Source organism: Schistocerca nitens, chromosome 5, assembly GCF_023898315.1.
Source record: "Schistocerca nitens isolate TAMUIC-IGC-003100 chromosome 5, iqSchNite1.1, whole genome shotgun sequence".
NCBI lineage: Eukaryota > Metazoa > Arthropoda > Insecta > Orthoptera > Acrididae > Schistocerca > Schistocerca nitens.
Genome location: NC_064618.1, coordinates 882943886 through 882958912, shown reverse-complemented (window position 1 = coordinate 882958912; position 15027 = coordinate 882943886).

The window sequence follows — 15027 nt, the reverse complement described above, 5'->3', positions numbered from 1 at the left end:
TGCTTGTCGTTTTTATTGAGGTGGTTTGGGTATTGTGCATGTGTGTATCGAGAAGGGAAAGCCTCGAACACGTGCTGGTAGTTGTATGTTCAAGACCACTAGCTTGCAGCAGACAGAGAATTGGCTCATAGAACGACAAACTGTTTCACTATACGGTGATGGTGTGCATAGACAAGCGATAGTAAATTGAAGGAACCATTTAACGAGCTACACGTAGCTAAACCAAAACTTGATTCATCAAGGTCACGAGAGGCCGATTTAAATGTTAGGGAACTTAGCGGGTCGTGTGTGGTCAACACCTGAAGAGGTGAAGATTTGCTTTTAAATTGTAACTTAAGGTTAGTTGAAAAGTGGCGGTGACATTTAGGATTTTTGTTTGATTTTTTTATTACTTGTTTCCGTATTGTGGGGAATGATAATATATTTGCTGGGACTCGTTCACTGGTGATAAACAATGTATATTGAGATACCTAGAAGGAAAATAAATCCAATTTTATTGGGGTTAAAGGAAACCTTCCAGTCTATTTAATTGGTATCTAGTGTGAATATATCTATAGAATTTTCGGAAGTCTAAATGAGTGTAATTCAAAGATATTGATACAATGGAGTCGATATCACGTATAAAGTGGTGTTTTTAAATGTGCTTGGTAAAAGGTTCTTGAAAGAATGTAATTATAAATAATCTACTGAAAGTAGATCTTCTCAATATTAAAGAAAAGATTTCAATTAAGGGGAAAAGCTTCCTAAATGATGAATAAGTTTAATTGAAATAACTTAATTACTTATGGAAAGGCCAAAGAGTTTGCTACTAACAAAGATTCGTTATTCTGTGACGCATGCGAAGTCTCATCACTTACATATTATCGCTACGGCGAGTTGGAAAAATATTTAAGGGAGAATTAAAAATGTTTTAATTTCTAACAGTGGTTATGGAAGTGTCTATAAACAGAATAATCGGGTCAATTCTAGTGTCCGATACCACCCGTCGGCTTTGATCAATGACGTAATGTGTGATGTTATTTTGTTTCTGCTGCAGATTGTTGTCGATGAACGTTAAATTATTTCGCTGGATTTCCTCGTTACTCGCTTATATTAAAAATTCGCTGTAGATTGTATTATTTTCATCTCGTAATTTGTTTCCGACATCTTTCGTTAATGAAAATAGTGATTTGTAAGTTGTCGTGATTTATAAGGTCTTTATTTCTGGGGCTGTTCGTTATGGATGAGTCAGTTGTTTTTACTGCGAAAATTCTTCTTCAGAAAATGAATGACCGTAAATCAACTATAAAATTTTTGCAATCATTGGGCGTCATTGCTGAATTTTGCAAGTACAGTGTCTGTGGAAATTATACGGTTTTGGCGGAGATTGCGTCATCACGAACTTCCGACGAATTCATGTGGAGGTGCAGAAAAAAATAACATATGGAGATCCATACGCAGTGGGATGTGACTCGAAAGTTCGAGACTGAATTTAGAGGTAATTGTCATGCTAACCTACTATTTTCGCTATGAATATTCTTGTAAATCTGTCACTCACGAAGCAGGGGTTTCGTGTGGCGCTGTAGTCGACTGATTCTCGTTTTGTAGAAGAGTCTGCGGGGAATTTATAAAGTATAGGGGGCCATTTGAGGGGGGGGGGGGGGGAGGGGGCAGGGGTTGTAGTTGAGGTAGACGAGTCACATTTTGGAAAGAGAAAGTACGAAAGGGGGCACGATGTTGTTGGGCTTTGGGTTTTTGGAGTAGTAGTTTCTGGACGAGATTGTGCTGATGTATTTAGGGTTGTACCAAATCGGACAAAGGAAGTCTTGACATCTTTAATAGAATATGTGGAAGAAGGTACTGTAGTCATGTCGGATAGGTTTGCTTCGTACAGGGGGTTGGGCGAAAGGGGTTATAAAAAATGGTTCACATGGCTGTGAGCACTATGGGACTTAACATCTGTCATCAGTCTCCTAGAACTTAGAACTACTTAAACCTAACTAACCTAAGGACATCACACACATCCATGCCCGAGGCAGGATTTGAACCTGCGATCGTACTGGTCGCGCAGTTCCAGACTGTAGCGCACCGGCCGGCGGGGTTATCATCATTTGGTCGTGAATCACAATATTCAGTTTAAAGATTATAAGACGGGGGCATGTACCAGTACTATCGAGTGGTATTTGAGGGCTGTAAAATCTGTTGTCAGGCGGGGAAAGGAAAGGATTTCTGTGTTGTAAGGCCATTTAGACGAATACTGTTGGAGGAATAGTATTCCTAAAGGTTATTGTTTATGTCTTGCATTTATGAAAGTATTCGGCAAAATATACAAGCCTCGTCTTGTTAGTTACGTGTTTGTGGGTCTGGTACTTTTTATTGTTTTACACTGCGTTTTTTTTATATTACTGTATTGTGCCAGTGCTACTTTTTTGGTTTCTCTGCACGGAGGTTTTTCTGTCGTTTTAATATTTTCTGATTACAGTGGTGGTCCAAGGGGCATTTCTGTGTCTTTCCCATCATAGGGTTTATGTTATTGACTTGTGATATATATATATATATATATATATATATATATATATATATATATATATATATAGAGATTGAGGGCGGGTGGTAGGGAAGAACTGATTTGGGTGGTATCTCATTCGTTCCTGGCAGTTTGTGTTTCTTATTATTTCTTTCATTATTATTCTGGATTTTGCTTCTTTCCTTGCAGTTTGACCCAACATTATTATTTCTTGTTTTGTCCTCCTTTCGTTCTTGTCAGCCTCGATATTTGTCTCCTTTGGAAGTTCATACGTGGTAAGTTTCTTTTTATGTCGCCACTTTTACGTTTTCCTTGTCGATGTTTCTACTACACTTCTCTTATTTTTGCTGTCGTTTCTGGTGTGTCGATTTTACTGAGAGTTATTTGAGACTGTAGCTGGTGTGTCTTTCATGTAGTATAGTTTTCGGTTGCAAGGTTTATCATTTTTGCGTTTTATTTCTTTGCGTGTGCAGTAGTGTATGTAAAGATTTTTTTTTTTTAATTCTAGTCGTATTCTCTAGTTTACTCACAAGATCATTTTTAAGCACGTTTCTGATATAAGATTTTTGCGCAACAAACAGTAATATTGGAATCGGTAACTAGAAACGACGTCCAACATAGGTTGCTTCTAGTTACCGATTCCAACTATTCGACGGATCATTATTTAGATTTTTTTGCAGTACATTTGTAAAATGTAATATATGCGCTCGTAACTACTCTCGTGTTCTTATTTATTTCAATCATCTTCAAACTCGTTTTAATGAATTCGCGCGTAAATAATAGTCACGTTAAATGTATTATTTTACGGCATGCTACACTCGTTTGTTTAAGAGTACGATCCGTTCCATTCAACGTGCGTCTCGCGGGCCCAGAGGAATCGCTTCATGACGTCATCAACAAGGCTGAAAGCGTGACAGCGCTGCCTGGTGACTAGACCTGTAAACAACTCTGTTGACGTAAGTGACGTCACACATTGGCTACAGTGTTTGTACAGACTTGCCTTCCGCTGTTGTTTTGGAATGTCAAATCAATCCAGATTGTTTGAATGAAGCTTCAGTTAACAGAATAAAATGTAGAAAGAAGGTTTAAATGCGAATAATCTGTATTATGGTGACATGATAAATCCGCAGCGTAGTCAAGGTTACATATTAGAGCCGTACGTGATTGATTGAAACCAACTCATTACAAATTATTGATCGAAAGGCAGAGTGATTCATAGCATAACACATATTACGCATTGCGGACAATGTGTCTAAATGCTTTTAGCGCATTAACTGCTGCTTACTAGTGTAGGCTAACTACCACTGAGACGTTTGCAGCACGAATTTGTCTTTGAACCCATACCAGCAGTAGCAAATGCGGAAAAACGAATCAAATATGGTAAAGGATGCGTAGTGGAACGCCCATTGCATTTTTCCAGTTTATGTACGATATCTGTACGTAATATGCATCAAAACACATCGGATGCTTGCTCATTTTCTAATATATGTTTTTTGGGAATGACCTAGTAGCTTTATTTTTTTTATTATGAGAAATGCGTTAAATGTGGGAAAGTGCATTTAAATATGCCACAAACAAATATTAGGCAAAGACAAACGTCTGTCTGTTACCACAACCTTTATTTCTCATTCGCTGGGTTCCACAACTGTCAACGGAATTATCGCTTTTCAATCTAATGTAGACCTCAGACTATGCTACAAATAAAGTTATTACTCCAGTCAAGGTTTCTAGGGAAAAGGGGGCGAAATCCAGTATAGTGCTCTTGCCCAGATATGTGCTCTTGCCCTGTGTGCGTTACCGATATGCTTAAATTATGTTCGTTGTTTTTCTGTAAACAAACAGCTATATGCCAATCACATCTTCCTGTATGTAGTTTCTCAAAAATCCAGTTTATGTGATCTTAAAATAAAAAGAGCTCAATGAGGGAATATTAATAGATCGAAGCAATACTGACATCTCCAAATTGTAAGACTGCTATAGATGGAAGTCACTGATTGTCAGAGTGTGTCAGTGGGACAAAACATTTGAAGTAAATCACGAAGCTTTAGGTTAGTTCAACTATTACTTCTTAATGTAGTAGGCAGTCACAATTTTCTTCCGTATTTTTATGTATATACATACTACACAAGCAACCAAATGGTACCGTTCCACTCGCAAATAGAGAGAGGGAAGAAAGGCTGTCTATCATACGATCCCTGATTTCTCATGCCTTCTAAATTTTCTCAATAGTGTTATACAAAATAATACTCGCACATAGTTTGAAACTACTGGTAACCTATCTAGCATCCAGCCCCTGAGTTGCTTCAATGTGTTGCTTAAATCTGACATGGATCTCAAACTCTGGAGCAGTACTCATGAATGTGTCACATAAGTGTTCGATACGGGTGGTCTAAGTGATCTTCCCCTCATTTCCAGTCACGGAACATATTCATCTTCCCAGAGGAAGGAAGTAATGACCCTGAAAGCTAGAAATGTTTTTTTTATTCAAGTGCTGTTTCTCTCATACTTTGTACAAAGCATTTCAGAATTTTACAGGGTGATTCAAAAAGAATACCACAACTTTAGGAATTTAAAACTCTGCAACAACAAAAGGCAGAGCTAAGCACTATCTGTCGGCGAATTAAGGCAGCTATAAAGTTTCATTTAGTTGTACATTTGTTCGCTTGAGGCGCTGTTGACTAGGCGTCAGCTAAGATGGCGACCGCTCAACAGAAAGCTTTTTGTGTTATTGAGTACGGCAGAAGTGAACCGACGACAGTTGTTCAGCGTGCATTTCGAACGAAGTATGGTGTTAAACCTCCTGATAGGTAGTGTATTAAACGTTGGTATAAACAGTTTAAAGAGAATGGGTGTTTGTGCAAAGGGAAAAGTTCTGGACGGCCGAGAACGAGTGATGAAAATGTAGCACGCATCCAGCAAGCATTTGTTCGCAGCCCAGGAAAATCGACTCGCAGAGAGCTGCAAATTCCACAATCAACTGTATGCAGAGTCCCTACGAAAAAGGTTAGTTATGAAACCTGAACGTCAACTACCCGAGGCGATGGATCGGCCGCCAGGCAGCCCGTGACAGAGCACTTCATCACTGGCCTCCAAGAAGCCCTGATCTTACCCCCTGCGATTTTTTCTTATGGGGGTATGTTAAGGATATGGTGTTTCGACCACCTCTCCCAGCCACCATTGATGATTTGAAACGAGAAATAACAGCAGCTGTCCAAACTGTTACACCTGATATGCTACAGAGAGTGTGGAACGAGTTGGAGTATCGGGTTGATATTGCTCGTGTGTCTAGAGGGGGCCATATTGAACATCTCTGAACTTGTTTTTGAGTGAAAAAAAACTTTTTAAATATTCTTTGTAATGATGTATAACAGAAGGTTATATTATGTTTCTTTCATTAAATACACATTTTTAAAGTTGTGGTATTCTTTTTGAATCACCCTGTACAATGAGTACTGGCAGCCCTACATATAATGGTAACATTAAAACCCTCTTAATTTGAACCTTAGTGTTAACTATCATATGCATCCTTGAGTAAGAACATTACGTTTAATTATAATTATAGAAGGAGAGGCTAATAAAATAATTTTTTTACTTTGTGTTTTATTAAAATCTTGATTTTCAGTTTGCTGCCTGATGTCTTGCAGCAACCTCTTAAAGACTTTCAATCAGAATGTGAAATTCCATTTCCTTCCAGTATTTTGCAAGTTCATTTCACTGAACAGAGTAAAATTACCCCTATTATGGACAACAAATACTATTAGGGAGTAAATATGTTGACATGTAAGTGAAAGACTCCGAAGGCCCTGAAGAGACTTCTGTAAGAAGCTGCACTATCGATTTTACACAATAATTTTACTCACATGGATCAAAAGTTTTGTTAACTTGCCATATCAGATTTGAATAATATCGCAAGCTTTTCATAACAGCCCCCATCACCGTCACCAGTAATGGTACTGGTATGTAATGGTATGGTGTACTGTAGCAGCACATTAAAAGTGTTTCAATTGAATTGATTCTGCATTATCTCTCTTCCCCATGTCCTTGACATTAATGCTACCAAGTTATGTTCTTGTACGGTAATTAGTTTACATGTTATTTTATTTATTCATCATGTCAGAAGCAAACTAAACAGAAAACAATATTAGATACATTACTACATTATGGTTTATAAATTAAACTAGTCAAGAATGAAATAAATGATTAGACACAGATTGTGTTGTCAAACATAAGGTGATTTTAATCTATACAGTGAATGCCCAAAAATTTGCAACGTCCAGTGCACTTTGTGTAGCGTTTACGAGGTCCTCCATGGCGCACACAGTTGGAGGTAATGTGCATTGTAGTAGATGTGTTGATGTCTGCACGGCAGCTCCACAGTCACGCTGGAGAGAGTCCACCTGGAAGCCCCACCCCTCCAGATTACTCTTGGATCTTGTGACAGAAGAACGCAGGCAGTTGAGTGATTTCCATGTGGACCATTTCTCTGTGTGGCCTGGGGGAAGAACTTCTTGCGGTATCAGCCACTCCTCCAGATGCTGGCATCTGACCTGCCATCTCTTCTCCCGGTGTTGATGTGGAGTGTCAGCGAGTGGTTCTGTACTGTGAAGGAAGCTCTTTCTAGACACAAGTCTTTGCTGTGCCGGTTGGTGGCCATGTAGTGGGTGGGCTTCGGATGTTAATGCCTTCTTCATTTCACTCCGTGCTGCTGTATCTCTTCGGATGTCCAGGGGGGCTATGCCGGATAAGCAGTACAGGTTTTCCACAGGTGTGGCTCTTAAACAACCCGTAGTGATACGACATGTCTCATTTCTTTGTATGTGTAGATCTGCACCATACTGGGCAAGCGTACTCAGCTGCAGAGTAGCAGAGGGCTAATGCGGATGTGCGCTCTGTGTCTGGCTGTGCTCCCCATGTTGTTCCAGTCAGCTTCCCAACCACATTGTTCCTGGCAGCCACTTTTTGCTTTGTTTTTAAGCAGTGTTCCTTATATGTAAGAGCACGGTCCAGAGTGACTCCAAGGTATTTTGGAGTCTTGCAGTGTTCTAAAGAGGTTCCTTCCCAATCTATCTGCAAGGTTCTACTAGCCTGTCTGTTTCGGAGGTGGAAAGCACAGGTCTGGGTCTTAGAAGGATTTGGTTTCAATTGATTGTCCCTGTAATAGGCAGTTAATTCTTTCAGAGCATCAGTTAGCTTCCGCTCCACCCTCTCAAAGCTGTAATCTTGTGCTGTGATTGCTCGGTCATCTGCATATATGAAGCTTTGTGTTCCTTCTGGTAACGGCTGGTCATTAGTGTATATATTGAAGAGTGTGGGTGCCAGTACACTGCCCTGTGGCAACCCATTTTTCTGCTGCCTCCATCTGCTTCTTTGTCCTTGATATTCCACACAATATCTTCGGTTCTGCAGAAGATTTCTAATTAGACAGGTTAGTTTATAGTCCTTGGTGAGGTTGTATAGCTTCAACAACAAGAGTCTGTGGTTGACAGTGTCGTAGGCGGCTGAAAGATCTATAAACACCGCTCCTGTTATCTGCCACCTTTGGAAGCCGTCCTCTATATGCTGTGTCAAATTCAACACCTGTGCTGTACAGCTCTTCCCTTGTCTGAATCCTGCCTGTTGAGGGATCAGTAATGGTTCTATCATATCTGTAATTCTTTGGAGGATCAACCTTTCCAATACCTTATACAGGTGGCATAGGAGGGAGATTGGCCTATAGCTTTTGGGGTCATCCCGGTCTTTCCCTGGTTTATGTATAGCTATAATTTTTGCTTTCCGCCAAGATTTTGGTATCTTGCCGCTCTTGATACAATTATTCATTAGCTCGAGTAGCCAGCACTTTGCGCCTGGACCAAAGTTCTTGATCTGTTCACTTCTTATGTCATCTACCCCTGCTGCTTTTCCGACTTGGCACTTATTTAGAGCTGAGTCGAGCTCATTCAAACTGAATGGTCGAGACAGAGTGTTTCCCTCTTGTTCGGGCTCCCTTTCCAGGGTTCGTCTCCCGATTTTACTGGTATGATCAGGTTTACCATTTTTCAAAAGCTGGTATGCGATCTGGTCTGCCTTCACATTTGTATGCGTATTGGTTTGGGAGGGATCATTGTTAAGGTGTCGTAACAATCTCTAGGCCTTTTGACTACTTCTACTCATCTCACATTCTGTCATCAGTTTAATCCACTGTTCTCTCTTCGCCTCAGAGATTGAGGAGAGAGTATTTTGCGCAGCCAGATAAGTCTCCTCGCTATAAGGGTTTTCTTCATATAGTCGATAGTATCCGTACAGCAGAGCAGCTGTTTCAGGTGTCACACCCTGCAGATACATTGTCCTACACCCTCTTGGAATTGATGCCCGGGAGCAATGTTTGACAGTTTGAACAAAGCTGTCATACTCTTCAGGAATAGGTCGCACAGACTTAATCTCCTTGTCCAGCATCTTAGCAAATTTTTTCCAATCAGCTTTCTTGAAATTGTATCTCCGTTTGAAATTCACCTCCTGTGGCCTTATTGCTGGAAGAACCTGACACAGTAGTGGCCTGTGTTGCGTCTTTGGTATGGGCGAGCACACTGATTTGGAGCAAAGCTGTGTGATGTCTTCACTCACAAAGAGGAGGTCAGGGTTAAATCCACGTTGCCACCTGCCACTGTTGAAGGAAGGGGGGTAGCTTGCTGTCATGTATAAGAGACAACTGGCAGGATTCAGCCCAGGAGAGGACTGCCTCCCCATTTTCGTCATCTTCAGAGTATCCCCACAAATGACTATGGCTGTTAAAGTCACCGATTACTACAGACGTCTTGCTGTTATGGAAGTTCCTGGGTGGTGTGAAGGAAAATGCAGCCGAAGGGGGCTTATACACAGAGGTAGCCACGCAGTTACTCAGCTCCACTGAAATGACTTCGATGTTACTTTCTACAGTGCAGTGAGCACTGATTATCTGAAGCCCTGGTCTTACAAATATAGCACTTCCATACTGAGAGTGCGGTGTTTCTGCAGCTAATTTCATGCCCGGTATTTTTGGTCGTCTCTGTCGCTCATCTCTATGCGTCTCTTGCATACACAGGACGTTGCATTTTTTGTCACGGCATAGGTTGGATAACAGATGTTCTTTGGCTGATGATATGCCTTCAATATTTATAGATATGATAGTTAAAGTTGGCTCTGATAAGGACCGTTTATTTCCATGTTATAACATGTTAAATATAGAAAGTTTAACTGTAACCAAGCAGTAGTTTTCTTTGGTGACAATATCAGTTCCAGTGCACAACTGAATTTAAAAATCTGTATTGTGGGGTGAAAATCCGTTACTGCTGCTATCTTGTGCTGACAATGAGATGACTTTCATAGAAATACTGAGTTATTTCATTTGTAATACAGTTTCATAGTTTTTGTAGTTGCTCACGATCTTTACACTTGCATGCAATGGGTGTAGCATCAGCATACAGAACTATCCTTAAATTTGAGGAGCAGTATTTTGTCATTTACACAAATCAACAAAAGGAAGTATCCCAGTACAAAGTCCTGGGTACCCTGTATTACCTATCAGTAACGTTAGATCTGTGTGTGCCACTCGCCATCTTTATGAGTGAAAACTGATTTGTGTTAGATAAGGTTTTATTAAACTGTGAACAATTATCAGCATAATTACCAGCCGTTTTCCCTTAGTATTTACTATCTCTCTCTACAAGCAACTGATAGAGATTAGCTACAACAAATTTGTAATTTCAGATGGAGGTTTGTCTGTATCTAAAATTATGTTTCCTCTCCCATCTACAGCTTATCGCAGAAAGTTGAGTAACACCTTCAACACGTAGGAATTACATCTTTGAGCACCAATTATTGCCACTTTTTGCAACATTACCATAAGGTTTGATATCCCTACTGAAAGATGAGCAGAACTTCTTTGTTAATGGGTGCATAATAAGATTCTTTTTTGGTATACCAATGCTCAGTAATAACTGAAACATCTGGTTTATTAAAACATGCTACTATGTCCAAATCATTGTGCTTATTTCCTAGGCTCGTAAAGTTTTGGAGGATGATCTTGGTTTGCAGGTTGCATTGTATCCACATATTTATTTATTTATTTATTTATTGTAACCATAAATATCCCCATTAAGCAAATCAGATGTGCTCGTCAAACTGGGAAGAGGAAACAAAAAGGCCACATATGTACAAAATAATAATAAAAGGAAAGATTCCAAAAGAGTTCCTGACAGCAAAATGTAAAACTTAATTGTTTTTGGATATATTACTTCTTATATCCTTCATTCAAAAACTTAAGAAGGCTGTTAGTTTAGTGTCTTCAAGGCATAATGCTGTTTCATTGAGCATCGCAACAATCAAGTCTGAGATAGTAGTGTACTATGATACTACCTATGAAGAAATTGATGCACTGGATGTGAAGTGCACAGTTTAGTCTACCCAGCAGAAGATGGCCCTGCACTGTTCTATACCATCATGAATATACCTATACATTAGTGATATATTCATCACTGACAGAAAATTGAATAATCACATTTTTGCTTCAAGTTTCTGAAATGGCAGTTGATGAGATCATATCTGAAGAGACAGCTATCAACCCACACTTTCAGCATGAGGTAGGACTAGCAATTACCAGAATTCTGAAATGTGGATCTTGAAAACCTCGAGTTGCTCTAGGAAAACAAGTAAGATGTGACACGTGTTCCAGATCAAAGATGAAAAAATAAAAGGTTGCTGTATTAGTTATAGCACACAAATATACAGTGAATAAGAAGTGTGAAATGGATGTGTTCGCCGGCCGCGGTGGCCGAGCGGTTCTAGGCGCTACAGTCTGGAACCGTGCGACCACTACGGTCGCAGGTTCGAATCCCGCCTTGGGCATGGATGTGTGTGATGTCACACACACACACACACACACACACACACACACACACACACACACACACACACACACATATATAGACACAAGCAGACATGTGTAAAGGCAAAGAGTTTGGGCAGAGATGTCAGTCGAGGTGGAAGTACAGAGGCAAAGATGTTGTTGAATGACAGGTGAGGTATGAGCGGCGGCAACTTGAAATTAGCGGAGGTTGAGGCCTGGTGGGTAACGGGAAGAGAGGATATATTGAACGGCAAGTTCCCATCTCCGGAGTTCTGATAGGTTGCGTTAGTGGGAAGTATCCAGATAACCCAGATGCTGTAACACTGTGCCAAGATGTGATGGCCGTGCACCAGGGCATGTTTAGCCACAGGGTGATCCTCACTACCAACAAACACTGTCTGCCTGTGTCCATTCATGCGAATGGACAATTTGTTCCTGGTCAATCCCACATAGAAAGCTTCACAGTGTAGGCAAGTCAGTTGGTAAATCACGTGGGTGCTTTCACACGTGGCTCTGCCCTTGATAGTGTACACCTTCCGGGTTACAGGACTGGAGTAGGTGGTTGTGGGAGAGTGCATGGGACAGGTTTTACACCGGGGGCAGTTACAAGGGTAGGAGTCAGAGTGTAGGGAAGGTGGTTTGGGGATTTCATAGGGATGAACCAAGAGCTTACCAAGGTTAGGTGGACGGCGGAAAGACACTCTTGGTGGAGTGGGGAGGATTTCATGAAGGATGGATCTCATTTGGTTGGTTGGTTGGTTTTGGGGAAGGAGACCAGACAGCGTGGTCATCGGTCTCATCGGATTAGGGAAGGATGGGGAAGGAAGTCGGCCGTGCCCTTTCAGAGGAACCATCCCGGCATTTGCCTGGAGTGATTTAGGGAAATCACGGAAAACCTAAATCAGGATGGCCGGACGCAGGATTGAACCGTCGTCCTCCTGAATGCGAGTCCAGTGTCTAACCACTGCGCCACCTCGCTCGGTGGGATCTCATTTCAGGGCAGGATTTGAGGAAGTCGTATCCCTGCTAGAGAGCCACATTCAGAGTCTGATCCAGTCCCAGAAAGTATCCTGTCACAAGTGGGGCACTTTTGGGGTACTTCTGTGGGAGGTTCTGGGTTTGAGGGGATGAGGAAGTGGCTCTGGTTATTTGCTTCTGTACCAGGTCGGGAGGGTAGTTGCAGGTTGCGAAAGTTGTTTTCAGGTTGTTGGTGTACTGGTTCAGGGATTCCAGACTGGAGCAGATTCGTTTGCCACGAAGACCTAGGCTGTAGGGAAGGGACCGTTTGATATGGAATGGGTGGCAACTGTCATAATGGAGGTACTGTTGCTTGTTGGTGGGTTTGATGAGGACGGATGTGTGAAGCTGGCCATTGGACAGATGGAGGTCAACGTCAAGGAAAGTGACATGGGATTTGGAATAGGACCAGGTGAATCTGATGGAACCAAAGGAGTTGAGGTTGGAGAGGAAATTCTGGAGTTCTTCTTCACTGTGAGTACAGATCATGAAGAAGTCATCAATAAATCTGTACCAAACTTTGGGTTGGCAGGCTTGGGTAACCAAGAAGGCTTCCTCTAAGCGACCCATAAATAGGTTGGCGTATGAGGGGGCCATCCTGGTACCCATGGCTGTTCCCTTCAATTGTTGGTATGTCTGGCCTTCAAAAGTGAAGAAGTTGTGGGTTAGGATGAAGCTGGCTAAGGTAATGAGGAAAGAGGTTTTAGGTACGGTGGCAGGTGATCGGCGTGAAAGGAAGTGCTCCATCGCAGCGAGGCCCTGGACGTGCGGAATATTTGTGTATAAGGAAGTTGGTTCAAATGGTTACAAGGATGGTTTCCGGGGGTAACAGATTGGGTAAGGATTCCAGGCGTTTGAGAAAGTGCCTGGTGTCTTTGATGAAGGATGGGAGACTGCATGTAATGGGTTGAAGGTGTTGATCTACGTAGGCAGAGATACGTTCTGTGGGGGCTTGGTAACCAGCTACAATGGGTTGGCCAGGATGATTGGGTTTGTGAATTTTAGGAAGTAGGTAGAAGGTAGGGGTGCGGGGTGTCGGTAGGGTCAGGAGGTTGATGGAGTCAGGTGAAAGGTTTTGTAGGGGGCCTAAGGTTCTGAGGATTCCTTGAAGCTCCGCCTGGACATCAGGAATGGGATTACCTTGGCAAACTTTGTATGTAGTGTAGTCTGAAAGCTGACACAGTCCCTCAGCCACATACTCCCGACAATCAAGTACCATGGGCATGGAACCCTTGTCCAGCGGAAGAGTGACGATGGATCGGTCAGCCTTCAGATCAAGGATAGCCTGAGCTTGAGCAGTGGTGATGTTGGGAGTAGGATTAAGGTTTTTCAAGAAAGATTGAGAGGCAGGGCTGGAAGTGAGAAATTCCTGGAAGGTTTGGAGAGGGTGATTTTGAGGAAGAGGAGGTGGGTCCCGCTGTGACAGAGGACGGAACTGTTCCAGGCAGAGTTCAATTTGGACAGTGTCTTGGGGAGTTGGATCATTATGAGTAGGATTAGGATTATTTTTCTTCATGGCAAAGTGATATTTCCAGCAGAGAGTACGAGTGTATGACAGTAAATCTTTGACAATGGCTGTTTGGTTGAATCTGGGAGAAGGGCTGAAGGTGAGGCCTTTGGATAGGACAGAGGTTTCGGATTGGGAGAGAGGTTTGGAGGAAAGGTTAACTACTGAATTAGGGTGTTGTGGTTTCAGATTGTGTTGATTAGAATTTTGAGGTTTTGGGGGGAGTGGAGCTGTAAGTCGGAGATTGATTAGATGGGAGAGACTGGGTCTGTGTGCAATGAGAGGAGGTTGAGTTTTGCTGGAAAGGTTGTGGAGGGTGAGTGAGTTGCCTTTCCGGAGGTGGAAAACCAGGAGATTGGATAGTTTTTTGAGGTGGAGGGTGGCATGCTGTTCTAATTTGCGGTTGGCCTGTAGGAGGATGCTCTGAACAGCCGATGTGGATGTGGGAGAGGAAAGATTGAGGACTTTTATTAAGGATAGGAGTTGACGGGTGTGTTCGTTGGCTGAGTTGATGTGTAGGTGAAGGATTAGGTGGGTGAGGGCTATGGATTATTCAGTTTGGAACTGGTATAGGGACTGATGGAAAGAAGGGGTACAGCCACAGATAGGAACTTTAAGTGTGAGGCCTTTGGGGGTAATGCCAAATGTCAGACAAGGCTGAGTAAATAAAATATGGGAGTGTAATCTGTCTTGGGCAAAGGCATGTTTGCGGAGGGAATATAAATAAAACTTAATGGGGTCGTTGTGGGGATGTTGTGAGGGTAACATAGTATTAGAAGATGGAAAGTGTAACAGGAGGCTAAAATGAAAATGAAAGTATATGGAGAGAGATAAAGGTGAACTAGAAAGCAACAGATCTGGTGTGAAAAAAGTCGAAAAAGTGTTGGTTAAAGCTGAGCTATGTTGCTCCTGAGGTGAACTTGGGTTGGTAAACAACGATGTGCACAAAGCTTAGGTGGTTGTGTTGCCGCCAAAACAGGTTATGCACACGACGCCATGGCTACCTCACCCAACACTTTGTTTGAAGACATGGAAGCACAATAACGATCCCCAGACGTCTTCATTCCTTCGCCAACGACCGGTTCTACATTAATTCACAGTGATTTGCGATCTCCAGCCACATTAACTTCAAACTTT